Genomic DNA, 9,059 nt, shown 5'->3' with positions numbered 1-9,059 from the left:
GCCCCTCTATGTCCAACTTTAGTTCGGCGTTCCCTGCTGTAATATCTCATTACTGAATCACGTAATAATCTAGATTGTAACCATTATTATTGTGAGCTGGGTATAATTTGCTTTCAGCGATTACTGGTTTCTGCATTAATGGTAACTACTGCTAGCCACGACTTACATTGCCCTCTATTCATGTGTATCCAGTGTGCTATTCAAAGGGAGTCTTAATGAAAGTCACTACAACAACTAGTATTCAATTTTATTGAACATAATATATCAAATTAATGTGCCTAATCAGGCTGACGGCCGGTTATTTTTTCATTCGTATGAACTTTTCTACATTCATGGAACAGCAAAGATAAACATGTTTATTGGTTCAAATGGCTCTGAGTATTATGCGACTTAACTTCTGAGGTCATCAGTCGCCTAGAACTTAGAACTAATTAAACCTAACTAACCTAAGGACATCACACACATCCATGCCCGAGGCAGGATTCGAACCTGCGACCGTAGCGGTCACGCGGTTCCAGACTGAAGCGCCTTTAACCGCAAGGCCACACCGGCCGGCATGTTTATTTTTACTGTTAATTACAATATATTCAAAATTACTGTTCGATACTCTTATCTATTAGACAAAAATGTGGTCAAAATTATAAATCCTCTCAGATGGTAACATTAGTTCCTGTCACGACAGGCAAGTTAGTGACGTATAGCAAATGAGTGTTATAACATTACCTCACATTCATTCGGCACAATTAGATACTACTAAGCTCTGTACTCAACCACTGTCAGCCATCTATCATAAGTGTCATATTGGTTACAGTGTCATCCTAATTAGATATTAATGTCCCAACTACATATATCCATAGTGTCAGCATAATTAAACTTAAAGAGAGTCGACTTCATAAACTGGCCATCTTTCAGCGTGAAGTGGGAAATCCAGTTTCAAGTCCTTGTCTATCACAAATTTTTACCCATCACCGTTGGATAAATGTCAATGCCTGATCGCAGCTGAGGTCTGAGTTCTTCTTTCACCATGTATACATATAGCCACTGAATTAAAACATGGTGCCTGTCCAGAAGAACAGTCAGCACACATGTAGTAGAATATGCACGTGACAGTGTTTAATGATGCCTCCTGTACACCTGCACACTACATCACAACTGTTGAAGTAGTCAGCTGAAGCTGTGATCAATGAGGACAATAGACAGTGGATGTTTCACGCGCAGTGTGTGACAGGTTGAGAATTTTGATTGGATGTGAAGCATACTCAGAACGCTGAATCGGTTAAGAGGACTGCTGGTGTGTTGTGGTAAGTATGAGTTCGAATCTCACTCTGGCCCAAATTTGTACTTTCTGCCACTGGATATATTTTATTTCGGTGTACAATCAAAAAATTTGGTCTGCTCTTTCAGACATGTCCAAAGGAGCAGACACCAGACACAGATTAATATATTCCCATCACGGAGAATAATTATGCCTTTAGTATTGATGCCAACTATATCTGAACTCTTGCTGGAAACAGGTGAAGTTGCGAGCAGTGAGGATAATGGATAGTGGACACTACACGTGTAGTGTGCGACAAGTTGAGAAGTTTCTGTAGACGGAAGCGTGCTCGTATAGCTGAAGCAGTTATGGAGGTCGCTCTAGTAAAGCAGGAAATCCAGGTTCGAGTCCCGATCTGGCACAAATTTTCACTTGTCACCACTGAATTTATTTCAACGCTCATTTGTGCCTGAGGTCAGAGTTGCTCTTATGTTACTACACACTATTTCAGTTGTATTTGGAGGTCTATAAAAGTACTTCCTTCCCAATCAGCTGCCGGATGGAAGGACGTAGGTAGGAGTAGCATCACGAGTAACACATAAAATCGTTCCAGCACTTATTTACAAAGTTTCTCGTATAATTTAAAAGTGTTTTTCGTGTTTGTCTTATCAGAGATTGCGATTTTGTAGTGAGACACTGAGTAGTACTGAATCGTCAATTGGAAACGTAACTTACGCGATTTAGAAACTGTTGGCCACAATACTTTCGTTCGGATCACTAGTTCCATAATTTCATTATAAGTTTACGCGAAGAAAGGTATATTTCTTAGAATTCAGCAATTACTACTTCATAGTAAATCTTTGTTTGTGATTTACAGTTGCTGTAAACGGCCCACATATCGTGTCATATAAAATTTCTCTTTTAACAGGAGTGTATATTGACTACATTATTCGTAAATTAAGGCGGTTGAAGAATTTGTCAGCAACCATAACGTAAAAAACGTTTTCTATAAACAGTGAATTATATGGCTAGTTTATCTGTTATCCTAATAGATGGGTCCTATAGGCAGTAAATAGCTTCAGTTTCAAACGGCTATGGTAAAACTTGCCCCATAATAATCCAATAAATGCAAACAAAATCAATAAGGCCCATGTAAACTTTTTTTTATTACTGTTCTGTGAAATATTGCACCAGATAAAATGCATACCAACTGTGTTTGCTGTTCCCAGGCATGTGATGAGTCCTTGGTTGTTTGCAAGCAGCTGCAGATCGCCCTAACCACTTTCAAGCCTTTGAAAGCTGCTACAAATGGGTGTTGGACGTGTTACCGAGTGTCTCTTGGTTCTGGGTCGAATCTAAGCCTTGAATCAGAGACTATGATGGTTCTGTGAAAACCTAGTCTACGATATCATAGACTTGCCTCATAGCGTTGAGAACTCTAACGTTCCCTAAAATGGGTGATGTGTGTACTACACCTCAGAGGCTGCTACACAGGGGCTATGTAGATTCGGCTATTCTCCATCTATTCCTTCTAATGATAGTTGTAGGAGACCCAAAAGTATTATTCTAACATCAAAAGAAAGGATCCAAAGGCAAGAGTAGTAAAATCCTAGTGGTTAACTTTCAAGTTATTTGTAAAAATGTGCAATATTTCTTAGTGCTCCTAAAATGCAATGAAGCTCACGTAATGCTACTTACAGAAAGCTGGTTGGAGCCTGAGTCTGTCTACAGTGAGATTTTTGGGGAAAATTTAAGTGTATGAGGAAACGAATGGCAAATGGGAAATGGGGTTGATGTATTTGTTACAGATGGCAATAAACTCAAATCCACGGAGACAGAAATTGAATGTGGATGCGACATTGTTTGGGAATGACTCAGAAGCAGGGATTGGCATGAAATTGTAATTGGATGCCTCCGTCGACCACTGGACTCACCTTCAGGTATAACGAAAAGCTCTAGAGAAACCCTCAGTTCACTTGTACTTAAAGTTCACCAGTCATACCGTAATCATGGGGTTTACTTTATTCATCTAATAATCAGTTCGGGTAATTACTGTTTCGTTAATGGTGGATGTGATAAAACATCATGTGCAACATTACTGAATGCCTTCTCTGGAAACTACATAGTACAGGTAGTTCAGAACCCCACTCAAGAAGCAAATATATTACATCTAATGGCAACAAACAGACCAGACCTCTTTGAGGACGCCCGTACTGATATTGATAATAGTGACCATTAGGTAGTTGTAGTAACAATGATAACCAAGGTAAAAAGGACCACTAAAACAAGTAGAAAGGTTTATATGTTCACTAAACTACATAAGGAAGAAGTAGTATTATATCTGAATGATGAACTTCAAACTTTCTGGCTGATGACAGGAGGATGTAGGGGAACTATTGCTCAGGTATTTGACCGTTCACTAGATAGATATGTATACAGCAGAAAGTTTCATGTTAGGATTATGTGGGGATTGGCCGGGTCGATTATTCTGGCATGGGACTCCGCGCGATCAGACTTCTCGCACTTCCATTCGAACTACCGGCGGAGGACATCGTGGCAGCGCTGCGCCCCTACGGCACGGTGCATAATCACACTGCGGAACGGAGTCCGCCAGGTCCGAATCGAACTTAAAAGACATGTACCTTCATATCTGAATATCGTTGGTTGCCGTGCTATCTTCATCTACGACGGGCAACCGAAGACCAGCTCTGGTTGTGGGATTGAGGGACACCTCAGATCCGAATGTATCCAACGTCGAATCACTCAACTGCCGCCGGCTGACGCGGACCCGCCATCGCAGCCGACGCTGCTTCTTGTGACTTACGTAGCAGCCCTCACTACCGCTACCACTTCACTACGACGACCGATATCCACTGTCGAGTCGCCGCTCCATCCTCAAATACAGGGCGATGACGACACATCCGTTCTACAAGTTACTGATTCAACTCCGATGGCGCCGCCCCCGTCGACGGATGACTCGCGGCAAGACGATAGCATGGCAGTAGACCCGCTTATTGTGCCAACGACGGCCTTTGTGCCGGAACGTCGTGAGTCGTTGCTATCGACTGACACAGAAGGACACACCAGAAAGCAACGCTGTCCAAAGCGACGGAAGCGGAGGCGTAGAGCAACTTCCGAACGGGATGCGACACAGCCTCCAGAGGACGACGACTCCACCTTCAATGACGACGTTACCACAGAGGCAGCCGCCATTTGCTGCAGTGTGGCACCACCGAACGGAAGTGAGGACAAATCACATATATTTACAGAGGCACAATCGGATGCCGATATGCCGGACAGATGCTGCCCACCGCATTCTGAAGTTCAGGCATCCATGCCATGTCCTGAATCAGCTAGGGAAGCCGATCTTGGTCTGAGTTCCCCGGTGTGTGCGGATTACCACGACGACGACGGCACCATGCAAGTCACGCCAACATGGTCCACGCCATTGGCGTCGGCTCTCTAGAAACGACTGCAGGTGAGGTTTGGGGGGATGCGAAAGTACCGAAACAATCGGAAGCTCCACGGACAATTCAAATCTTTATGGATAACTTAGCACCTTCGGTTCGACAACAAGTGTATCGTATCGCCACGATTAATCTCAATACGATAAGAACGGCAGTGAAGATCCAGTTGATGCGTGAGATGCTTCGTTCTTCGGATGTTGATATTGCTCTGTTGCAAGAAGCGTATATAGCGGCCCTCCCAGTCTTCTACGGTTATGTGACGTATGTGCCACCGACGGACCGAAACGGCAGCGGTACGGCAATACTAGTGCGCGACGGAATTGCCGTCGAAGAAGTGACTTACCTTCCGTCAGGCTGGGGGCTGGCGATCACTGCGCTGGGCACGCGCATCATTAACATTTACGCTCCATCAGGATATGACCAACGCCGCGAGCGATCGCAGTTCTACTCTGAGGATATCGCCCCCTTCTTTATTAGCCTCTTCGATCAATATATCTTCGGCGGTGGGTTTAACTGTGTGCTCCACCCCAAAGACCAAGTCCCACATTTCTCGACTTGTCAAGAACTTCAGCTAATGGTTTGAGATCTACTTCTTACCGAAACTTGGGAGAAAATGCATGGTGACCATCCCAGACCCACATACTTTACTAGTCGCTCAGCCAGTCGCCTAGGCCGCATTTATGTCGCATGAGCTCTAGCGCCGGGAGTGTTGGACGCCGAACGTTGGCCGCTTGCCTCCTCCGATGATAGCGCTATCATATGCACGGCCACTCTACAGCAGCAGCGGATATGGTGCAGCCGTGGAGCTTGGAAGCTGTGGCACCCCTTCAAGACTCGGAATGCTGTCAGATTATCGCCAGCACATGGGTGGATTGCGAACGTCGTCTTCCCCGATATCCTTCGACTCTGTATGGTGGATGGAATGTGCAAAACCAGCGTTTCGGCGTCTGCTAACACAATATGGAAAAGACATTGCAGCGTGGCATCGTCACACATTGGACTTTAATTACACAATGTTCCGCGAACTCGCCATCCAACCACCGTCACCAGACCGACAGATGGAAAGCCACCGAATTAAAGGTAAAACATCGTCTCTTACGAGGCTCCGTTTGGAGGGGGTCGTGGTGCGGTCGAGACGTCAAGCCGAGCGGGAGGAGATAACCTGTCTATGCGTTATATCATGCTCGACAGCCGCCGACGCCGCCAGCAGCTGATCACGGACTTCATTTTGCCCGATGGTAGTGTCGTAATGACTCAGGCGGTGGTTGCAGAAGCCTTTTCAGATCACTACCACCGGTTTTACAAAGAGGTGACTACGGAGGAAGCGGACGATCACGACATACTGCAGCATGTGTCGCACACCCTCGGCAACGCAGCAGTGCGTCGCTTTTAACTGGTCTTAGACGGGACGACATCGAGGACGCGCTTAACAAGGGAGCACTCAACAAGTCGCCCGGACCAGACGGACTGCCGCTCGAGTTTTATCGGACTTTCCGCGATCTAATGATGCCCCGATGGATCACCATGTATCAGGAACTGATGACCCCCGGTTTCCCCGTGCCACCTGGATTCGTCGAACGTCTCTTCATACCGATACACAAGCCTTCCAGAGGTAGGAGGGTCAAGGCCTACAGGCCAATTACATTGCTGAACTCGGACTATAAAATCTTCACCCGACTACTCGCCGCATAAAGAAGATTCTGCCACTACTCCTATCCCTCGAGCAAACGACACAGGGTGGAGTGACCAACATGCAAACGGCAACCATTGAATGCAGGGATTTAATAGCCATCGCCACATCCTGTCGCCTTCGAGCTGTTCTGATCTCCATTGATTTCGACCACGCCTTCGACAGAGTTCACCACAAGTTCCTTCTGTCAGTTATGGCCCGCATGGGCTTCCCCGCCTGACTTTCTCGACATCTTTCAGCGCCTTTTCCGTGGAGCTGCATCCCGTGTACTGGTGAATGGACGGATTGCGGGTCCTTTGCCGATCCGACGGTCAGTTCGCCAAGGATGCCCACTCTCCATGATCCTTTACGCGATCGCACTAGAACCACCTGTCGGAGGGTTGAAAAACAGGCTCTCGGGAATGTCGTTGAGGGATCACACCTTTCACTGCAGGATATATGCTGATGACCTTCTATTATTTGTCCGATATAGTGAGGAGGTACGCCCGGTGATACAATGGATCAATCGATACGGTTTGGCAGCGGGCAGCTTCATAAATGTGGCCAAGTCGGCAGCGATGCCTATTGGGAGAGGTCTACAGGAGGGCGCTTTAGCCCCACTCCCACTAGTCAACAAGATCCATTTCTTGGGCATAACATTTACACAGGATGTGCGCCGCACAGCTGCCATGAACTATATACGATTACTACAGGCGATACGCACAGAAGTTCGCTGGAACCTACTTCGACGGATGGACCTTCTACAGAGTGTGGAATACCTCAACCTTCACTTAGATGATCCACATGGCTCAGGTTCTACCCATATCGACAGCGATGGCACACAGACTGCAAGCAGCGTTTGGATATTACCTTACCGCTGGACTCCTATTCAAAGTCCGCTACGAAACACTCACCCTCCCTCCGCGTGACGGTAGACTGGAACACAATGCTGAAATTGTGGACCCATCAAGATGCTTCCCTTACGAGACGTCTGTTAGAGGAATTGCTGCCGGCGTCTCTTCAGTCACTTGTCACGATTGCGCACAGTACTCCATCACTCTCGGCCCTTATTCTTGAGTATAGTTACGTACACCCAGACCTTCCCAACACTCGCACTCCCAAGGCGAGCGATTTTTACAGGTTGCTACTAAGGTCCATCCCACGCAATGTGATTGAGAGGAAAAGCCCGACTACCCTATGGCCTACAGTGTGGAGAGCGGTCCAGAAGCCGTTCCTCCCCACGCGGGTACGAGCCACGTGGTACCAGGTTGTGAACGGTGAAGTTGTCACACGACAAACGCTGCATGCTATTGGGGTGACGGATTCCCCCTTTGCCCAGGTTGCCACGTAGTGGATACTGACGAACACCGTTCCACATGTGGATCGGCGTTAGAGGTATGGCTGCTAGTGCAGAAGATACTCGCCTACTACTTACGTATTGCGCCGCGCACAATTGAGCCACGACTCTTCCTTTGTCCGGAGGATACTTATTTCCCGCTTGCGAAGACACACGCACTTACATGGTTTAAAGGCATGTCCCTATACTGCCTCTTTCGAGATGATGAGAAGATGGTCCTTGATTACTGGCAATTTCTCCAGTACAGTTAGAGCACACTTGAGTGTATACCCCGATACCGACAGCTATTTGCGAACTATTTGCGCAGTGTCTTCCATAACCCCCCACACAGTTGGGGAGTACCGGGCAGAGGATGACCGCCGCCATGAAGCTCCACACGCTGCGAAATGTTTATCAACTTGGAACATGGCATTTGTGCGCAGATGGGCCATGCACATGGAATGACGTGCAAGATTTGCTTACATTTCTTTCCCTATTATCTATCATTTTACTATTAGTTTCAAATTCTATTTCATAGTTTCGAAGGTACTCATGTTTTGTTATTGATATGGATGTAAACAAAAAAAAAACATGGTCAGAGTGACGGATTGCCGTCCTACGGGTCCGGGTTCGATTCCTGGCTGTGTCGGGGATTCTCGTCGCTCCTGGACTGGGTGTTGTGCTGTATTCATCGTCATTTCATCCCCACCCGGCGCGCAGGTCGCCCAGTGTGGCGTCGAAGGTAATAAGACCTGCACCAAGGCGGCCGGACATGCCCCGCAAGAGGCCTCCCGGCCAATGGCGCCAAACGCTCATTTCCATTTCTAGTACTTACATTTCAAAAAAAATTTCCTAAAACTTTGTATTTATGTTATACGCCAGTTTAAATGATTTATTTCTGATGAAGCCAAAAAAATAAAAAACAAAAAAAGGAAAGTGACAGCGCGGCTGTCTGTCACGCCAAGGGCCCGCTTTCGATTCCCGGCGGGGTCGTAGATTATCGCCACTTACCACTCAGGGACAGGGTGTTGCGTTGTTCTCATTATCATTTCATCATTATCAATGGAAGGCAATGGGAAACCACCACTGGAATCACTTCCCTAGACACTCATGCTGTCGATCTCTCTGACGAGGTTTCCCTCGTGACAAGACCTGCCGTAAGGCAGAACACAAAGTCGGAAGAGGCCCCTCCATGTCCAACTTAAGTTCGATGTTTCCTGTAGTAATATATCATTACTGAATCACGTGTTGTAACCGCAGGAGCAAGCCAAGTCTAATTGCAGTACCTTGAGAATAGTACGTAGGAAGAAGTTAAAGTTGTACCGCTGGACG

This window comes from Schistocerca americana, chromosome X (assembly GCF_021461395.2).
Source record: "Schistocerca americana isolate TAMUIC-IGC-003095 chromosome X, iqSchAmer2.1, whole genome shotgun sequence".
Classification (NCBI taxonomy): Eukaryota; Metazoa; Arthropoda; class Insecta; order Orthoptera; family Acrididae; genus Schistocerca; species Schistocerca americana.
The sequence above is the reverse complement of the archived record's forward strand: the minus strand, read 5'-3'. Positions refer to the sequence as shown.